The sequence below is a fragment of the Schistocerca cancellata genome, chromosome 6 (genome assembly GCF_023864275.1).
Source record: "Schistocerca cancellata isolate TAMUIC-IGC-003103 chromosome 6, iqSchCanc2.1, whole genome shotgun sequence".
Classification (NCBI taxonomy): Eukaryota; Metazoa; Arthropoda; class Insecta; order Orthoptera; family Acrididae; genus Schistocerca; species Schistocerca cancellata.
Window position 1 is genome coordinate 442,641,610 of NC_064631.1, and position 21,939 is coordinate 442,663,548.

A 21,939-nucleotide genomic window follows, 5' to 3' on the forward strand; every position below is an offset into this window, starting at 1 on the left:
GTTTTTGTGTCGCTCTCGTTTTCGTTTTCGGGAAGCAAAAAGAAGAACGCAACAGACGACACCGTCTCTGGCAGTCAGCTTGAATATGCGCTCGCAACGACCTGATTCGCCAACTTCAACACTAATTAACAATTACTTCTGCCCTCCATCAACTTACAAGCCTTTCAAACTGATTCTGACCACTCCGTATACAATCTTTGGCAACGGTTGACGTTTGGAACCGTGAAACGCCGATTTACAGCAGTTTTCAAATCGTCCGCACGGTATGTGTTTACGAGGCCGGCTGCTCTCGCTAGCGGTTCCTCACTGCGCATTAAAATGCTACACGCTGATGCTGTCTTATTCCTTCCATGCTGGCTGCCTAGAACACAAGGTTTATGTCACAAGCATTTCGATTGCCTTCTAGGTAATACTCTGGCAAGCTGCTATTGTGGACCGGTCTTGTAGTAATTTTAAATGTCAACCACCAATGATGACTATATGAGTGATGGGCTGTTAGACACCAATATTTCTTCAGAAGGAGGATGGGGAATGTATGGCTTCCGAGACGTCGCAAATTCACTGCGAACAGATGCGACAAGAATCTCGAGAAAATCTTCATTTGCGTAAAAATGAGTCCTCGAAAGAGTAGTTTAAAGTTGCTTCAGAGTGACCCACTAAAACCTATGGTAGAGATGTTACGAACAATTACACGAACACGCTGCCGAAGGAACTCATATGCTGCATTTAAAAGTTTTCAAAAGCCCCTATAAGTGATTTTGAAAAACGAGGAAAAATGTAACAAATCTTTCCGGCGCTTAGTGAACCAAACTTTATATTTATTAATTTATTTGCCCGTTATTTGCCTATGTATGTAGGATGGTTTAATGGGAAGTATTGCATACGAAAAATGCAGTCTAATTACAAAAATGTAATGTTTTGAAAAATTTTTTGACCTACATTTTCATATAAAGTAAGATTCATATTTTAGAAAAAAAAATAATGTAATGACAGGTAACAATTAAAAATGGTTTATTTTTAGTTTCCCTTAGAATAAACAAATGGCATAAGGTGTACATAATGTCATTTAACGAATTGCAGAAACCTATAAAACAATAACCCAGAATCATTGTTTGTGGGCCACTAGAAAAGAGATTTATAAAAATATTAATATTCGTCTGCCATGTATTTCATGGTTTTAGACGAGTCCTTCACTTTATCATGATTGATAGGCAATTTTTCGTCTTCAAATTATCGTTCAATTGGCATTACACTTGAGTCATTCATATGTACAAAGATGTGCTTCCTTGGACCCTCTTTGTGTAGTGAAGCAGTAACTATGACTTTTGATGTTTAGTTGCACTAAAACTGCCTGAAATTGTCAATCTGAGAGACACATTCGCTTGTACAGCTTTGGCCACTATGGTTTGAAATCCTCTTATTCAACTATGTGAATATTAAATTTACCAGGATCGCAGCAGAGCAGATGATTTCACAAACTTGTAACGGTCTAGTGATCTCTCTCTCTCTCTCTCTCTCTCTCTCTCTCTCTCTCTCTCTCTCAGTATTATTCACTTCACAAGAACAAAATCACGATTACACGGTATGAATGAGTGGATGTGGATTGGAAAATGATAAGCAGTTTTGTCAAATTTCCCTTTGTCTGTCAGCGGTAATAAGGACATTTACTTGTAATGGTGATTGTTTTCCTCGCCAAAGCAATCAGTAAAAATATGAAGTTCTCTGATTTTTGAGGAAACATTCTCATTCAGATATCTGAAGAGGAAAAAATATGTTTCAATTGGGCATTTCTTCCTTTCATCTCCATGGTAGAAAAAGGAATCAGCACATCCAGTGCTGAGATGAGGAACTGCAAACAGAAAGCTGCCTGTAATAACACAGCTCTTTAACAGGAATACATGGCAGGAAGAACTTCTGCACGTTTCTGTCTCTGTTTTTACACAGCTGTTCAATCTCTCTTACACTACTGTAAAATATTTTAGCTTTTATTTCATATGCTGCTAATTCAGCAGCTGCCACATATTTTGCAGTGTCATTTAAAGTAGGATTCTTTAATCTATGGGGTAAAAACTTGATGTTCGCCAGTACGTAAGGCAAAGCAAACATCTTGTAACAGGATGAGTACTTCAATGTCATTCTGGAAATTTTTCCTTGAAAAGACAATACATCGTTTTAATATCCAGAACGGAATACAGATGTTTAATGAAGATATTTAATTTCCCCCGGCGTATATCGATTGGTGCTGCGGGAAAGAAATATATGTTCACTTTCATTTGTACCACAACTTCCTTTTGGACCGTCCTGTTTTGTTTGTCCATGTCTGGCCTTTGGCGATTTCCCCGTCAATAATAAAGTCTGCAGTCTCCTTATCCTCTTTTCAGTTACAACCTACATCTGAAAAAACGTATTTTTGCACACTTCCAGCCTGTGGTCTCCATTCATTACACGGTACTTGAGAAATTAACTCTTTTGTTTATTTATGAAGGGAGCCAAGTCGGTAGACTTATGATCGCAAGTAAATAAATGAAAAACGACTAGGCTTGTTTGTACCTGTCTAAGCATCAGACTTAGGTCCTTTCATTACGAAACGATATGTCTACAGTCAAAGAAACGGTTTCCAATGATAAATCATTCCCACCAGAAACTGACATAGGTTCTTTCACAAATACGCTACTCAAATAGTCGGACTAAAAACAGCGTAAGTTTCGCTAGTGACATTGCTGTCCTCTATAAAAGTAATGAAGAAGAATTTTAAAAACTGTTAAATTGTATGAACAGTCTACCATGCACAGAATATGGATAGGAAGCACACCGAAGGACTATATTTCCGTCAGACTCCGATAGCGGTTGTGCAGAACCTTGTGGACCCCATGGTACTCATCCAATGAGCCATGTCCCTAATGGCTCTGGATTATGAGCGCCATCTGCTGCCGCAGTATATGATTACCGGTGGAACTTGGAGCCTCTTCGGTAGACGATATTACGCAGACGCTGTGTAGTCATGGCTCTGACACCATCATCTGTAGTTAGTTCAGAGAGCCTCATCTTTGTTGACGTTGAGAGCTGGATCATTTTTTGCTACATTATTTGTAATTATTCTTCGTATACTGGGAGATGTAAGTTAAGCAAATCTTCTGTTTGTTGTATTAACTTTTTCACTAATCATTGGCACACCCGTACTGCTCTATGATGATGAAAGCTGACACATCACTCTGTAGCGCACCTCTCCTTACCGTTGTGTACGAACTCTCACACAACACAATGTGGTAGGTGTCAGCTACTTTCTTTAATGTTTTGTGGCCACAGAGGAGAGATGACATTATGACAGTTGATAATGTGGCAGAGTTGGAACGATATTAAAGTTATAGGAGAATTTGTACAGTTTTTGGGAAATCTGTAACATTTTTGAAAAAGAAATAATTGTACCATGAGCTGTACAACTTTGTTTGTTCCTTAGTAATTTCGATTGTTACAACCATCTTCACGAGAGAACAACAATGTATATCAATGAATGAAACATACATTTTTGTTAAATATGACCTAAAAAGATGCAAACGGACGATACACATCAAATGTGGAGTTGTCACGAAGTATGAACTATTGTCATTGTGCAAAGGAACAGTGCAGTTATGAACCATCACTACAGCGTTACGATCAATTAATGAAATGCCCTCCCAGCAAGTCTTCGAAGCTGATGATCGTTTTGCAAGATGGCAGTGATCCATTCCTTTGTGTGGTGCAGGAAGGAGTCCCCAACTTGACTTTCGAGTCTGATACCCTTCTCATCCACGCAGCCTAGGCGTTGCGAGTTGAATTAGCCCATCATTCTCGGAGAAGTCTTGAAAAGGATAACTCATGTGTCGCCTTCGTTAGCAGCGTCAAGTGAAATCTGGTGCTACGTTATCCTTCATAAGAGCGCGCCTATGAATCCCTGCTGGCTGTTATTTCTGCCCCGTATCTCGGCCACACATAGTAGGGAGCCTCTGCGCCTGGCCATTTTTTGCCTGCTTCCGTCTCACAAAACACCTCCCCCTCCCCACACTCCCTCCTCTCCTCGCCCCCCCCCCCCCCCAGTCTCTTACGCCACTCGCTGGGCCCACAACAACACACTCTCGTTGGTTGTCTTTCACCCTATTTATGTACGATAGTAGTTTACTCCTCGTGTGGTTCAGAATAGCACAAAATTTTCGTATTGACATTACTTGTCGAAAATAAAACATTACAATCTTATTTAGTAATAAATACAAGGGTGTAAGAGTTTATGTGGTAACATAAAAGATAGCTGTTTGAATTGCTTCTTAGGACATCCGCCAATGGCAGGTTCACTGAATATTTTTTTTTTATTGTTCACGCCACTATGTCTTTCTTTTGCTATCTAAGAAAGACGAAGGCATTTATCTTTGCACCCTTCAATAGTATTGCGTCATAGAAGAACTGTTACAGGTTTTTTAGGGCTGACGACGTACGTTCTATTACGTCACACTTAGGTAAATAAATTTCCCATATCACAAGGTTGTATCATAAAATATATAATCCAAAGATTTGATCGTAAAGTGTCTTATCAGTCTGCTTTCCCCACGAATAAAACGATTATTTGAATCTTAACTACGAACCACAAATGGATTACACATTGGAAGCAAGTTTTCTGTAACGATTGGTGTATTAATGATATTACTGCAGCGAAAATGACTACTTTTGAATATTTTTGCATCTCATACGGATTTGAACCTGTACCGACAGCGTGATAACCTTGAACCTTAGCCGCTGCGCTACTTTCGTTTGGTCGAAACGTGACTAATGTTACAGATATACACTATGTGATCAAAAGTATCCTGACACTGTAAAGAACGTACGTCTTTCATATTAGGTGCACTGTGCTGCCGCCTACAGCCAGGTACTCCTAATCAGCTACCTCAGTAGTCATTAGACATCCTGAGAGAGCAGAATGGGGCGCTCCGCGAAATTCACGGGTTTCTAACGTAGTCAGATTATTGGGTGTCACTTGTGTCATACGTCAGTACGCGAGATTTACAGACTCCTAAACATCCCTAGGTCCACTGTTTCCGATGTGATAGTGAAGTAGAAACGTGAAGGGACACGTACAGCACAAAACTGTACAGGACGATCTCGTCTGTTGACTGACAGAGACCGCTGACAGTTGAAGAGGGTCTTAATGTGTAATAGGCAGACATCTATCAAGACCATCACACAGGAATTCCAAATTGCATCGGGATCCACTGCAAGTACTATGACAGTAAGACGGGATATGAGAAAATTTTTGATTTTATGGTCGCGCGGCTGCTCATAAGCCACATATCACCCCGGTAAATGCCAAACGACGCGTCGCTTGGTGTAAGGAGCTTAAACATTCGACGATTGAACAGTGGAAAAACGTTGTGTGGAGTGATGAATTACGGAACACAAAGTGTCGAGGGTGTGGGTATGGTGAATGCCCGGTAAATGTCATCTGCCAGCATGTGTAGTGCCAACAGTAAAATTCGGAGGCGGTTGTGTTATGGTGTGATCGTGTTATTCATAGAGGGGGTTGCACCACTTATAGTTTTGCGTGGAACTATCACAGCACAGGGTTTCATTGATGTTCTAAGCACCTTCTTGCTTCCCACTGTTGAAGAGTAATTCGGGGATGGCGATTGTATCTTTCAACGCAATCGAGCACCTGTTCATAATGCACGGCCTGTGGTGAGTGTTTACACGACAATTACATCCCTGTAATATACTGGCCTGCACAGAGTCCTGTCCTGAATCCCAAACATCTACATCTACATACATACTCCGCAATCCAACATAGGGTGCGTGGCGGAGGGTACCTCCTACCACAACTAGCATCCTCTCTCCCTGTTCCACTTCCAAACAGAACGAGGGAAAAAGACTGCCTATATGCCTTTGTACGAGTCCTAATCTCTCTTATCTTATCTTTGTGGTCTTTCCGCGAAATATAAGTAGTCGGCAGTAAAATTGTACTGCAGTCAGCCTCAAATGCTGGTTCTCTAAATTTCCTCAGTAGCAATTCTCGAAAAGAACGCCTCCTTTCTTCCAGAGACTCCCACCCGAGTTCCTGAAGCATTTCCTTAACACTCGCGTGATGATCAAACCTACCAGTAACAAATCTAGCAGCCCGTCTCTGGATTGCTTCTACGTCCTTCCTCAACCCAACCTGATAGGGATCCCAAACGCTCGAGCAGTACTCAAGAATAGGTCGTATTAGTGTTTTATAAGCGGTCTCATTTACAGATGAACCACCATCTTCCCAAAATTCTACCAATGAATCGAAGACGACTATCCGCCTTCCCTACAACTGCCATTACATGCTTGTCCCACTTCATATCGCTCTGCCATGTTCGCCCAAATATTTAATCGACGTGACTGTGTCAAGCGCAACACTACTAATGGCGTATTCAAACATTACGGGATTCTTTTTCCTATTCATCTGAATTAATTTACATTTACCTATATTTAGATTTAGCTGCCATTCTTTACACCAATCACAAATCCTGTCCAAGTCATCTTGTATCCTCCTACAGTCACTCAACGACGACACCTTCCCGTACACCACAGCATCATCAGCAAACATCCGCAAATTGCTATCCACCCTATCCAAAAGATGTAGATAGAAAACAACAGCGGACCTAGCACACCTCCATGGGGCACTCCAGATGATACCCTCACCTCCGATGAACACTCACTATCGAGGACAACGTACTGGGTTCTATTACTTAAGAAGTCTTCGAGCCACTCACATATTTGGGAACCAATCCCATATGCTCGTAGCTTAGTTAGGAGTCTGCAGTGGGGCACCGAGTCAAACGCTTTCCGGAAGTCAAGGAATATGTCATCCATCTGATACCCTTCATCCATGATTCGCAAGATATCATGTGAAAAAAGGGCGAGTTACGTGTCGCAAGAAAGATGCTTTCTAAAGCCGTGCTGATGCATGGATAGCAACTTCTCTGTCTCAAGGAAATTCATTATATTCGAACTGAGAATATGCTCGAGAATCATGCAACAAACTGATATTAAGGATATTGGTCTGTAATTTTGAGGATCCGTCCTTCTACCCTTCTTATATACAGGCGTCACCTGCGGTTTTTTCCAGTCACTCGGGTCTTTACGTTGGGCAAGAGATTCGCGATAAATGCAAGCTAAGTAAGGAGCCAATGCAGTAGAGTACTCTCTGTAAAACACCTTTGGAATGTTTCGGAACGCTAACTTTGTGCCAGGCCTCGCCGACCGACATCGATACCTCTCCTCAGTGCAGCACTCCGTGAAGAATGGGCAATCATTCCACAAGAAACCTTTCAGCACATGACTGAACCTATGCCTGCGAGAGTGGAAGCTGCCTTCAAGGCTAAGGGTGGGCCAACACCATATTGAATGCCAGCATTACCGATGGAGGGCACCACGAACTTGTCATTTTCAGCTAGGTTTCCGGATACTTTTGATCACATAGTGTAGCATGTACGCGTGAGACTTCAACATGGATTATATCGCAAACTATTGGCCTTCGGGCTGAAACCGCTAGCCAGGTGCCCAGGACAGGTCCCTTCACAACATACCCAAGGCTCATCAAAATGTGTGATTAACAGGTCTGTGTCCGAAACTTCCTGGCAGATTAAAACTGTGTGCCGGACCTAGACTCGAACTCGGGGCCTTTGCCTTTCGCGGGCAAGTGCTCTACCATCTGAGCTACCCAAGCACGACTCACGCCCCGTCCTCACAGCTTCACTTCTGCCAGTACCTCGTCTCCTACCTTCCAAACTTTACAGAAGCTCGCCTGCGAACCTTGCAGAACTAGCACACAGTTTTAATCTGCCAGGAAGTTTCATATCAGCGCACACTCCGCTGCAGAGTGAAAATCTCATTCTGGAACTCTGTATCCCTTTGTGAAATACGAGTCATTCAGTCCACTGCAATAAGGAAGGTGTCGCCGTTATAGCACGTGCTTGCACAGCGCAGCTAGCGTAGCTCGTCTTGACCTTTTTCTCTCACACCGTGTGTTAAATCACGTCCAAAGCTTCTCACAGTTTGCACGTCTTTGATCACTTCCTTAAGACTCTCAACTGCCCATGGCTTGGGTTACAGGTAGTTTTTGTCAAACAGAGCAGGGAAGAGAGTAGTCGTCCTTTCACCTACTGCTGGAAGGAGTACAGTTGAGCGATCAGGTGCAATTAAGTTAGCGGGCTACAAGAACTGTAAAGTAAGGCCGGCCTCGCATCCAAAATAATTTACCTCTCATTTCGTTTTCTATGTTTTGCTCTTTTGCGTGACAAATCTACTGCACTATTACTTCAGTTATTGCTTCCGCAGTGAGAGTGGTTTATTAGAGAATGTGACGTGACGCAACAACATGGCCTTCCTCTTGTGCTAACGACCCTAACGAATGTTAAAACTATGGTACGCAACTCGAAATTAGCGGGGTCGATTCCTGCCGCTGTGAAAAAAATTTAATCATCTGTATTTATCAGTTAAAGGGAAGACATGAGGTGGTTGTCTAGGCGCTGCAGTCATGGATTGTGCAGCTGATCTCGGCGGAGTGTCGAGTCCTCCCTCGGGCAAAGATGTGTGTGTTTGTACTTAGGATAATTTAGGATAAGTAGTGTGTAAGATTAGGGACTGATGACCTTAGCAGTTAAGTCCCATAAGATTTCACACACATTTGAACATGAGGTGGTTACAGATCCTTATCAACACACTTAATACCAATATCTTTGTGTAAACTCTTCCAAATGTGACACGGCATGTGACACTCTTGCTGGAGATGATGTGTTGGGTGCCCACGTTGGTCCTATGCAAGAGGAGTAGGCAATGTAGAATTACAAACACAACTCTGCGCAGCACAATCATTCATTACATCCACTGAGCCAAATGTGGCAACAGTAAAGTCAGTGACCATCAGTTCCAGAAATGTAGGGTTAAATTCTTCTCCATTCATAAGGTACAGATTCACTCCAGTAACTTCAGGTAAATGCCATGAAGACTGCTTTCAGTAGATCATGGCTAGATTTCATCCTCATACCCATCCTTTACAGTTAAGATAATTTCTTCTACGTCTCAAAAAGCCATGGCGCAAATTCGCATCTGAGAGATCATTCGCGGATCGGAAGAAAACACCAGAAATCTGTTTTGATTGACTTGATGCCAAGATGACAGACTGGGATGTCACACACTGGACAGAATTCTAGCAGCAATACAAGGGCGCTCTCATCGCACAGTGATGCAAAAATTTATGTCAAAAGATGTGCCAGTGAAAGAGGTGATTCTGAAACCTCCATCAGCGATACGAACTTATCCACAGAGCTTAAAATAATACAACGTGAATTTACAATGCTTTCAAATTAAAATGACTATCACTTAAAAATGACATCAAGAAGGTGGCCACCATTTTCCGTTATACACATTTCAAGTCTTTTTACTGATGTTACACATCACAATTTGCAGAACTGACACTGGTATTCCATTTACTTACCACGAATTTGATCCTTCAGTTTATCTAAGGTGTATGGTGGGTCACATTGGAAAACATGACTTTTCAGATGACCGCAAAGGAAGAACAGGGATCTTGAGAGCCAGGAAATGTTCCGATTCTTGTAGCTGAGAGGACTGGAAATGGTGTTCTGTAGAGCGTTAGTGGAATGCCGTGGGTCATGGCATGTGGCCTCGTCTTCTTGGAAGAATGATTGCAGTTACAAGAAGATCAGCAAGTCGTCGCAATAGATAGTGGTACAAAATGTAAAGATAACGTTCTGTGTTCACAGTAACAGCATTACCACGGTTGTCTTAAAAATATATGTCCCTATGACTCCATATCTGCTCACGAAAACTAACAACAGCTGGGAGAGTGGTGTGATTACAGCATGCCCCTCCATATAAGCACCAAGTGACCTCTATAGACTGAGGATGACACGGCGGTAGGTCGGTACCGTTGGGCCTTCCGGAGCCTATTCGGACATAGTTTTGTATTTATGATTCCAAACGATGTTACGCCACACCACATTACCACTATCCGACTCGTGTTTCATGAACTACTTAAGAATTTTCACGTGACCAGTATCTAAAGTCTTGCTTGTTAAGAAAGCCCGATACACAAAAATTGGCCCCGTCGCTCATGATCAGATTGTCTTACAGGAAAAAATTGGAATTTGTGGTCTTATGGATCTTATGGGACCAAACTTCAGAGGTCATCGGTCCCTAAGCCTACACACTACTTAATCTAACTTAAACTAACTTATGCTATGGACAACACACACACCAACGCCCGAGGGAGGACTCGAACCTCCGACAGGGGGAGCCGCACGGACCGCGACTAGGCGCCCTAGAACGCGCAGCTACCCCGCACGGCTGTCTTAGAGGCCTTTGTTGTCGTTCGTTGAGTTCTAACAACTCTCAGCAAAAGCACTGTGTCCTTGGGAGAAAGTCGGCATTCAGTTTTTGCACTATCTGAATTTTGTACTGAAGGTATTGCGGTTCCTTGTACAATTTTCGCCGTGCACTGCGATCCGATACCTCAATTTGCAACGTGTGCTTGCGTATAAGCGCTGATAACCTCGCCATTGAGCGCCCATAAGCTCCACATACACACACACACACACACACACACACACACACACACACACCACACACACACTTGCACACAGAGCACTTGGGACTTGTGCTGAGCCGGCCGGGGTGGCCGTGCGGTTCTAGGCGCTACAGTCTGGAACCGCGCGACCGCTACGGTCGCAGGTTCGAATCCTGCCTCGGGCATGGATGTGTGTGGTGTCCTTAGGTTAGTTAGGTTTAAGTAGTTCTAAGTTCTAGGGGACTGATGATCTCAGAAGTTAAGTCCCATAGTGCTCAGAGCCAGTTGAACTTGGGCTGAAGGCATCTTCCACTCTTGAAACATTCTCTGGTGTACACACGCGTTTTGCTCTTACACCTGGACTGTGTGGCTGGTCCTGGCGGAGGTTCGAGTCCTCTCTCGGGCATGGGTGTGTGTGTTTGTCCTTAAGATAATTTAGGTTAAGTGGTGTGTAAGATTACGGACTGACGACCTTAGTAGTTAAGTCCCATAAGATTTCATACACATTTGAACATTTGAACACTTACACCCCTCTTTCGCACGGTATCACTTGTTTCCTCGAAGTTCGGTACCCACATTTCGATAGCATGTGCTGGTGGGACTGGGGCATGACGTGAGAGATTGAAACACACGCCGCGCGGCCGCATAGCTATCGTTTTTGTAAAATGCCTTCATGTTAAAAGCGCCTTGTTTACCGGTTCACGCCGCCATCTCGACCGAACATCGATGTCAGGGTCGGCGGCAAAGGTGTGTTGACCAGTTGCCATCATTCCCGTTTTGTGATTCCTAACGTAACGTGCTATTTCCAGCGTTGCCAAATCTCCCGTTTCACTGCCGCACTTGCTACTTTTCAGTGTTTGCTGATATTTTAAATTAAAAGCTACGTCTATAAAGACGCAAAGGAAATTGTGATTTTATATTATCTTAAGAAATTGTAATAAATACCAGTAAAGTAGATAGCTTCAGATTCATTGCATGAAGTACACGAAACAGTTGACTCTAATGGTACCAAACGAGTTTTTATCTGCTTTTAAAGCTGGTTTCGCTGTCAGATACCACCTTGTTTGATCGGAACTTAATTTAATGCTCATAAACGGATGCAAACGAAAGCACTGAATAATTACTCAGCAGGTATCAAGTTACCTTCCATTAAAAATTTGGACGCACTCAACGATTGTTATATGACTTTCAAAGTGATGGAGCACAGCAATTAATCATCCTGATTGTTGTGCTCCATCGTTTTGAATCTCAACTATCTTAAACGGAATCGTATGACATCAGATAATATGGAACGTACTTTTAAATACAAAGACCAGTAAACATGTCATGAAATCACGAGACTAATCTTTCTCATACACGTAGCTTTCCACTTGCGAATAGTCATACCTAAAACACACTTTTCGATGTCGTTCTCCGCAATTATAAATGACACTACGAAAACCTCTGAAGTACCCTTCACTGATTCTATGCTAGTTTATATGAAAATTAAAAGAATTCTAATTCAATTAAAGGAGCACACTGCAGTGATTACCAAGAAATGAACCCCAAAAATTCATAAACAGAAGGAAAAGAACAGTTATCTTTACCAGTTAGACAAAAAATGTTTCAGATAATGGCACCTGTTTTGCACTGGAATGCCGACAAAGAGATTGCACAATTGAAGCATGTAGAGCTACATGATGATATTTATTCTGACAAAAGGATCGCCTCGTCAAATGGTTTGTAGGACAGAAAAACAATTATACTCGTTTAATTTAAACTTCACTTTATTGATCCAAAAATAATATGATTCTCAGATTAAGGGAAAAGATACTAATAATACATTGTATCGTGGGTAATAAAATTACTACACTTGGAATTATAACCAGAAAGAGATTACCCAGTCATGAATAAAATTCCTGTCTGCATTGGCTTCACTGAATACAAGCTGAATGCTTTGAGGAAGACTGCAGCTCAACAGGCCAATGGCCTGTCAAAGTCTGAACAGCTCACAAACGCAATGATACTGGAGAAAATCGATTCACAATCCCAGTACAAGAAATCCGTTACAAAAAGGAAAATCACTTAGTGAAATTTTTTGTTTCAGTCATCGGTATTTTCACTGGTTTGACGCGGCCGGCCACCAATTCCTCTTCCGCGCCAATCTGTTTATCTCAGAGCTTCACTTGGACCTTATGTCCTCAATTATTTACTGGATGTATTCCAACCTCTGTCTTCCTCTGCAGTTTTTGCCCTCTACAGCTCCCTCTAGAACCACAGAAATCGTTCCCTGCTGTCTTAAGAGATGTCCTATCATCCTGTCCCTTCTCCTTGTCAGTGTTTTCCACACATTCCTTTTCTCTCCGATTCTGCGCAGAACCTCCTCATTCCTTACTTTGTCAATCCACGTAATTTTCAACATTCATCTGTAGCATCACATATCAAATGCTTTCATTCTCTTCTGTTCCGGTTTTCCCACAGTCCATGTTTCACTACCATATCATGCTGTGCTCCAAACGTACATTCTCAGAAATTTCTTCCTCAGATTATGGTCTATGTTTGCTACTAACAGACGTCTCTGGTTTTGATGACCCCCTTGCTCCATCCGTCATTGATTACATTGCTCCTGAGACTTCTTTAACTTCATCTACTTCGTGACCATCAGTTCTGATGTGAAGTTTTTCGCAGTTCTCTTTTCTGCTACATCTCATTACTTACGTCTTTCTTCGGTTTACTCTCAGTATATATTCTGTACTCATTTATTTATTCCATTCATGAGGTCATGTAATCCTTCTTCACTTTTACTCAGAATAGCAATGTCATCAGCGAATCGTATCATTCATACCCTTTCACCTTCATTTCAATGCCATTCCTGAACATTTCTTTTATTTCCATCATTCGATATACAGATTGAACAATAGGGGCGAAAGACTACATCCCTGTCTTCCACCCTTCTTAATCCGAGCACTTCGTTTTCTATCTTCGAATCTTACAGTTCCCTCTTGGCTCTTGTACATACAGTATATCACCCGTCTTTCCCTAAAGCTTACTTTCATTTCTCTCAGGATTTCGAACATCTTGCACCATTTTACAATGCCGAACGCTTTTTCCAGGCCGACAAATTCTATGAAGGTGTCTTGATTCTTTTTAGCCTCCATTATCAACCGCAATGTCAGAATTGCCTCTCTGGTGCCTTTACCTTTTCTAAAGCCAAATTGATCGTCATCTAACACGTCCTCAGTTTTCTTTTCCATTCTTCTGTATATTATTCTTGTCAGTATCTTGGGTGCATGTACTGTTAAGCTGATTGTGCGATTATTCTCGCATTCGTCAGCTCTTGCACTCTTCGGAATTGTGTGGATGATATTTTTCGAAAGTTAGATGGTATGTCGCCACTCTCATACATTCTACACACCAACATGAATCGTCCTTTTGTTGCCATTCCTCCCTCTGATTTTAAATTGTGATGCAATTTCATCTATCCCTTCTGCTTTATTTAATATTAAGTCCTCCAAAGCTCTCTTAAATTCTGATTCTAATACTGGATCCCCAATCTCTTCTATATCGACTCCAGTTTCTCCTTCTATCACACCAGACAAATCTGACAAATCTTCCCGTCATGGAGGCCTTCAGTGACCCCTTTCCACCTATCCGCTCTCCCCTCTACAGTTAACAGTGGAATTCTCGTTCCACTCTTAATGTTATCATCCTTGCTTTTAATTTCACCGAAGTTGTTTTCACTTTCCTATATGATAAATCAGTCCTTCCGACAATCATTTCTTTTTCGATGTCTTCACATTTTTCCTACAGCCATTTCGTCTTAGCTTCCATGCACTTCCTGTTGATTTCCTTTCTCAGCAACTTGTATTTCTGTATTACTTAATTGCCCTGAACATATTAGCACTGTCTTCTTTCATCTACCAACTGAAGTATTTCCTCTGTTACCCACGGCTTCTTCACAGTTACCTTCTTTGTACCTATTTTTTTCTTTTCAAGTTCTATGAAATAAATACGAAAATTGTGAATCGGTCAGAGGAAAAGCAGCTTAAATCCTAATCGTGACACTTACTCAATAAGAGCAGCGAAAACAGAGCCAGCCGGAGTCGTGCACCTCTCGACATCCCAGCGACGTGAAGTCCGCCGAACGGTGAACACCACGTCCTTGAACCCGACTCCGTCTGACCGTCTTCTCCTGCGTTCCTCACCGCTCCTCTCGCTCCCAGGGGACGAGAGGAATCCAGAGCTTTGTCACCGCTGTAGTCCAGAATTCCCTCTCGTATTCAAAATTGCAGGGGAAGCTCAAATAATTTTCTCCGAAAGCTCTTACTGTATTTCTCTAAACCGATTAGAAGTTGGTACTGGACGTGCTTTCAACCCAATCGGCTGAAAATTCATCTGGCCACAAAATGCAGGTCGTCCCCGGGCTGTTTACAGTAATATGGCGATGTCTCTTTTCTGCTTATGCTTCTTGAATGAATTGTGACAGAAGCCCAAACAACAGGTGATTTACGTTCCAGGGCATGTTATAAAATTCTGAAATACTACCTTAATAATGGCTAGTTGCTAGCCGAAGTATAGATTTGCATCTTTAACAAAGCCTGAAGGGAAAGGACGACTGATAACTGTTTCCACCATTTTAAAAGGCCGAGGCGGTTTCCAGCTACTTCTCCTTCCCCCCCCCCCCCCCCCCCCTACAATGAGCCATTTGTATTTCGCACAGTTCTGAGAAGGCACCTTGCGGTACCCTGGCCTGGGAGTACCATTACCTGCGACAGCCTACTAGCGCAGCTCTCGCGTCCTTGGAGGAATAAGGGAAATCTCCAGAAAATCAACTCCTCAGTCATCCAACGTTCTGAGCTTACAGCTACCTTTCTCATCTGTTCCACCAATGGGGAACAGATCGAACTCAATACTGCAGACTTCGTGAGTCCTGTTCCTCCATCCAGAACATTTCATATAATTTAACGGCATTAACTATATTTGTGGTCGGTTAGCGACATGTGACTAACCAGTTACGTCACAGTGTGTATATGTTTATTTCTTCTGTTACATAAGGAGCGCAGCAAATAAACGAGAACCGACGGCAATCTTCGCCACTGTACGAGAGGCTGGAGTCGATGGCCGTGCGTATGGAAGTGCCGAAAGCTACTGATGTGTTATCTGTTCTTAAACGATGGGAACTTAAAAGAAAATAATTCAAATAATATTAAATATGCTGTTATATCTGAGACTTTTATTGGGCGAGATTTGTATTAACCACAACTGCTTTACATTACAGCTGGTTAATTTCAGGTTCTTACGTGGCAAAAGAATGTGCAGCACTCTGTGCAATAAACCTATTTAAAGTGTTCAAGTGAAATGTGCTGGTGTAATGAATTTCTTCGAAAATCTGCTAACTGAATGTATTTTGAGAATTTTCTACTAAATGAATCACGTTACTAAAAGGAAATATAGAGTTAAAATCACAAGTGATTACGACACTGATATGTAGTCATCTCTGATTACCTGATACTACGTCTATATGAACTTAAGTTTGAACATTTAATATTTGATAAGTACAGGAACAAGAAGAGACCCGATGGTGCAGAGTGATTCAAGTGATTTTCCATAAAGTGATCATAGCTATAAGATAAATAACACAAATCTAAAGGCTGTAAAACAAACTAAATACTTAGTGATTAAAATTACGAATAACTTAAATTGGAATGATGGCATCGATAATGTGCGGAAGCCAACAAAAGACTGTGATTTATTGGTAGAAAATGCTACAGATCTACTAAAGAGACGCTTACACTACTGTTGTCCGCCATCTTCTGGATTACGGCTGTCCAGTGTGGTTTCCGCATGAGATTCGATTGACGGAAACATTAAGAAAGTTCAAATGAGGGCAGCTCGTTTTGCGCTATCGTAAAACAGGTGCCACGGATATGATAAGCGAATTGAGGTGACAACTATTAAAACCAAATGGTTTATCTTTGTGGCAGGATTCTCTTGAACTTTCAGTCACAACTTTCTCTTCATAGTGCAAAAATATTTTATTGGTGTCCACCTACATAGCGCAAACGATTAACCAGTTAAAGTAAGGGAAATCAGAGCTAGTACAGACAGACTTAAGTGTTGGTTTTTATAGCGCGCTGTTCGAGAGTGGAACGGTAGAGATATAGCCTGAAGGTGGTTCGACGAACCCCCAGCCAGGACTTAATTGTAAATTGCAGACATCATGTGGATGCAGATGTAGATACGAAATTAAAATCATGAATGTGCATTTCGGTGAATATACTTATAGTGATCAGCCAAAACATTATGACCATTAACCATCGCGAGACTGAATTCCGCTTGGTGATGCTGGTGGTCAAGGGACGAGCTAAGAAAAGTACACAAACTGAACAGAGACTAGCGGGGAATCATTCTCGCAATGGTATGCTTCTCAGATGGGGAAATCAGCTAATATAAACGACTTTGAAAAAGTTCCGATTGTTCTGACCCGGCGCCTGGGGATGTGTTGTTGTTGTTGTTTTTGTGGTCTTCAGTCCTGAGACTGGTTTGATGCAGCTCTCCATGCTACTCTATCCTGTGCAAGCTTCTTCATCTTCCAGTACTTACTGCAACCTGCATCCTTCAGAATCTGCTTAGTGTATTCATCTCTTGGTCTCCCTCTACGATTTTTACCCTCCACGCTGCCCTCCAGTACTAAAATGGTGATCCCTTGATGCCTCAGAAAATGTCATACCAACCGATGCCTTCTTCTAGTCAAGTTGTGCCACAAACTCCACTTCTCCCCAATTCTATTCAATACCTCCTCTTTAGTTATGTGATCTACCCATCTAATCTTCAGCATTCTTCTGTAGCGCCACATTTCGAAAGCTTCTATTCTCTTCTTGTCCAGACTATTTATCGTCCATGTTTCACTTCCATACGTGGCTACACTCCATACAAAAACTTTCAGAAACGACTTCCTGACACTTAAATCTATACTGGATGTTAACAAATTTCTCTTCTTCAGAAACGCTTTCCTTGCCATTGCCAGTGTACATTTTATATCCTCTCTACTTGGACCATCATCAGTTATTTTGCTCCACAAATAGTAAAACTCATTTACTGCTTTAAGTGTCTCATTTCCTAATCTAATTCCGGCAGCATCACCTGATTTAATTCGACTACATTCCATTATCCTCGTTTTTCTTTTGTTGATGTTGATCTTACATCCTCCTTTCTAGACACTGTCCACTCCGTTCAACTGCTTTTCCAAGCCCTTTGTTGTCTCTGACACAATTACAACGTCATCGGCGATCCTTAAAGATTTTATTTCTTCTCCATGGATTTTAATACCTACTCCGAATTTTTCTTTTGTTTCCTTTACTGCTTGCTCAATATACAGATTGAATAACATCGGGGAGAGGCTACAACCCTGTCTCACTCCCTTCCCAACCACTGCTTCCCTTTCGTGCCCCTCGACTCTTATAACTGCCATCTGGTTTCTGTACAAATTTTAAATAGCATTTCGCTCCCTGTATTTTACCCCTGCCACCTTTAGAATTTGAAAAGGAGTATTCCAGTCAACACTGCCAAAAGCTTTCTCTAAGTCTACAAATGCTAGAAACGTAGGTTTGTCTTTACTTAATCTAGCTTCTAAGGTAAGTCGTAGGGTCAGTATTGCCTCACGTGTCCCAACATTTCTACGGAATCCAAACTGATCTTCCCCGAGGTCGGCTTCTACCAGTTTTTCCATTCGTCTGTAAAGAATTCAAGTTAGTGTTTTGCAGCTGTGACTTATTAAACTGATAGTTCGGTAATTTTGACATCTACCAACATCTGCTTTCTTTGGGATTGGAATTATTATATTCTTCTTGAAGTCTGAGGGTATTTCGCCTGTCTCATACATCTTACTCACCAGACGGTAGAGATTGGTCAGGAGTGGCTCTCCCAAGGCTGTCAATAGTTCTAATGGAATGTTCTCTACTCCGGGGGCCTTGTTTCGACTCAGGTCTTTCAGTGCAGTGTCAAACTCTTCACGCAGTATCGTATCTCCCATTTCATCTTCTCCTCTTCCATTTCCATAATATTGGCCTCAAGTACATCACCCTTGTATAGACCCTCTATATACTCCTTCCACCTATCTGCTTTCCCTTCTTTACTTAGAACTGGGTTTCCATCTGATCTCTTGATATTCATACAAGTGGTTCTCTTTTCTCCAAAGGTCTCTTTAATTTTCCTGTAGGCAGTATCTATCTTGTCCCTGGTGAGATAAGCCTCTTCATCCTTACATTTGACCTCTAGTCATCCCTGCTTAGCCATTTTGCACTTCCTGTCGATCTCATTTTTGAGACGTTTGTATTCCTTTTCGACTGCTTCATTTACTGCATTTTTATATTTTCTCCTTTCATAATTTAAATTCAATGTTTCTTCTGTTACCCAAGGATTTCTACTAGCCCTCGTCTTTTCATGTACTTGATCCTCTGCTGCCTTCACTACTTCATCCCTCAGAGCTACCCATTCTTCTACTGCTTTTCTTTCCCCCATTCCTATCAATTGTTCCCTTATGCTCTCCCTGAAACTCTGTACAACCTCTGGTTTAGTCAGTTTATCCAGGTCCCATCTTCTTAAATTCCCACCTTTTTGCAGCTTCTTCAGTTTTAATCTACAGTTAATAACCGATTGATTGTGGTCAGAGTCCACATCTGCCCCTGGGAATGTCTTAGAATTTAAAACCTGGTTCCTAAATCTCTGTCTTACCATTATATAATCTATCTGATACCTTCTAGCATCTCCAGGACTCTTCCATGTATACAGCCTCCTTTTATGATTCTTGAACCACGTGTTAGCTATGATTAAGTTATGCTCTGTGCACAATTCTACCAGACGGCTTCCCTTTTCATTTCTTACCCTCAATCCATATTCACCTACTATGTTTCCTTCTCTCCCTTTTCCTACTCTCCAAATCCAGTCACCCATGACTATTAAATTTTCGTCTCCCTTCACTTCCTGAATAATTTCTTTTATCTCATCATACATTTCATCAATTTCTTCATCAACTGCAGAGCTAGTTGGCATATAAACTTGTACTACTGTAGTAGGCATGGGCTTCGTGTCTATCTTGGCCACAATAATGCGTTCACTATGCTGTTTGTAGTAGCTTACCCGCACTCCTATTTTTTTTATTCATTATTAAACCTACTCCTGCATTACCCCTATTTGATTTTGTATTTATAACCCTGTATTCACCTGACCAAAAGTCTTGTTCCTTCTGCCACCGAACTTCACTAATTCCCACTATATCTGTATATCTGGGGATGAATATCTCAAAAACTTGAAGCTGGTCGGCCGTTCGCACATTTTTGTGAGTATCTATGAAAAGTGTCTGAAGAGCGGCGAAACAACGAGTACGTGAACGCGTCAAGGTGTTAGACGTCCACACCACATCACAGAAAGTAGAGCTCGGAGGCTTGCCCCTTCAGTACAGTGGGACAGTCGGCGATCTATGGGAGTTCAGATGGCATCTCACAATTCCGGTTCAGACATAAGTGTTTTGGAGCACACCGTTCAGGCTACATTGCTGAACAGGGGGCTCTGCAGCAGACAGAGCTGACCCAGCTCGAAAGTCAATTACGATTGCAGTACACAGTATCATCGAGGTGAACCAATGAAAACAGTCGCTTGGTTACAAAAGTCACGTGTCGTGTTAGCATATGTCGATAATCGTGTTCAGATACGTCGTCATGCAGGCGAAAGACAGATCGACACCTCTGACGCTCCAGGGTTACAGGCTGTTCGGAGTAGAGTAACGCTAGGAAGGACACTTATTTTGACTTCCACGAGGCCTCCGGTAGTAATCGAAGTGATCCCAACTCTTGTGGACTACACGAACATCACTGCAGCTACCCGCTTCCTCAAAGGGTGTTGTCTTCCACGATGGAGATCTCATCTTCCAGAATGATAATTGGTCATCTCTCAAGGCCAGAATCGTGGTACAGTGATTTTAGGAACATGACAATAACTCACGCTGATGTCTTGGCCGTCAAATTCGCTCGGTATAGAACCAAAACAAGAAATCTGGGATGATACCGGGCGTCAACTCCGCATCGACAAACCACCAGGTTATAATTTATGGGAACTGCATCACCTGTGCAATGACATATGCTACCACATATCTCTGGAAATTTACTAAGGACTTGTCGAATCCATGCCTTCGTTTCTCTATTGCGTTACAAAGGTGGACCAACACGCTAGGAAACAGGTGGTCAATGTTTTGGCACGTCAGTGTATTTCGATTATCAGAGAGTTTATGTCGCAGTTTAGAATTATCTTTGACTTCTAAACACGACAAATGTAGTTAAGCAATTAATATTTGGAAGTTTACGGAAGGATGTGCCAAGGTATCACACTTTGGTAAAACGTATTTCTGATTTATCGAGTATAATGAGATCGTCCCAGGTACAGACTTACAGTAATAGCCTGAACTCACTGGAATGTAAGTATTAAATGTATCAGCGATTCATTGCAAACTAAGGCGCGGCATTTGTTAGCGATCTTTCGTTGAGACAATAACCAGATCAACCAAACAAATTAGATGCCCCGTTGTAACTGATAAACGTATTTCCTTCATTACTCCAAAAAAAATTTATTGCCCACAGTTTTAGAGCAAGAGCGGGAAAGAACCTGTTTAAGTAAACATAATTAATTGATTCTAATGAGTGTGAAAATTAAGAGCAAAATAATTAAATTATTGCAATAACTCAATCGATATTTTTGTATTTTTCTGGTATGGGATTCCGAAGATAATTTTGTCAGCATTTGGAAAAAATGACCGCAACATTTCAGGTAAACTAGCTTTGGCAGTGCCTACGTTGTTACTACGCAGCAGCCGTAGAACATGTGACCTTCTGGAATGGTAACATTCTTTAAGTACCCGTTTTACGGTTATATATTGACAGGGTGCTACATGCCGGCCTGAGCCGTGTCCTGCGACAGGTTATGCGAATAATTCGAGGGAATGCCTGCATTCCAGGACAACGTGTGGCCGTGGGAAGAATGCCGTGTCTAGCCTTTTCAGACCAGAAAAATTCTCACTGAAGAGTAAACCAGTATAACAGGAATGTGATATGGAGACCTTGTGAGACTAGTTCACTTCTAAGGGTTTCAACTTTCGAATATGACTCACGTGTAACTTTAGTGGCAAAGAAACCAGTGGTAGGCGTGCGAATATCGGAGCTGTTAGTAGAAGAGCGATCATCATCATTTATTCTAATCAGGGGAAGAATTTCGTATTATTCTGGTATGGTTCACCCTCATGGATGGAACCTTGGGGTCGTTCAACTGTATCTCATTAATATACCGTTATTGGACAATCCATTCAGCAGTTTTACTGACGGAATTATTTCATGCAA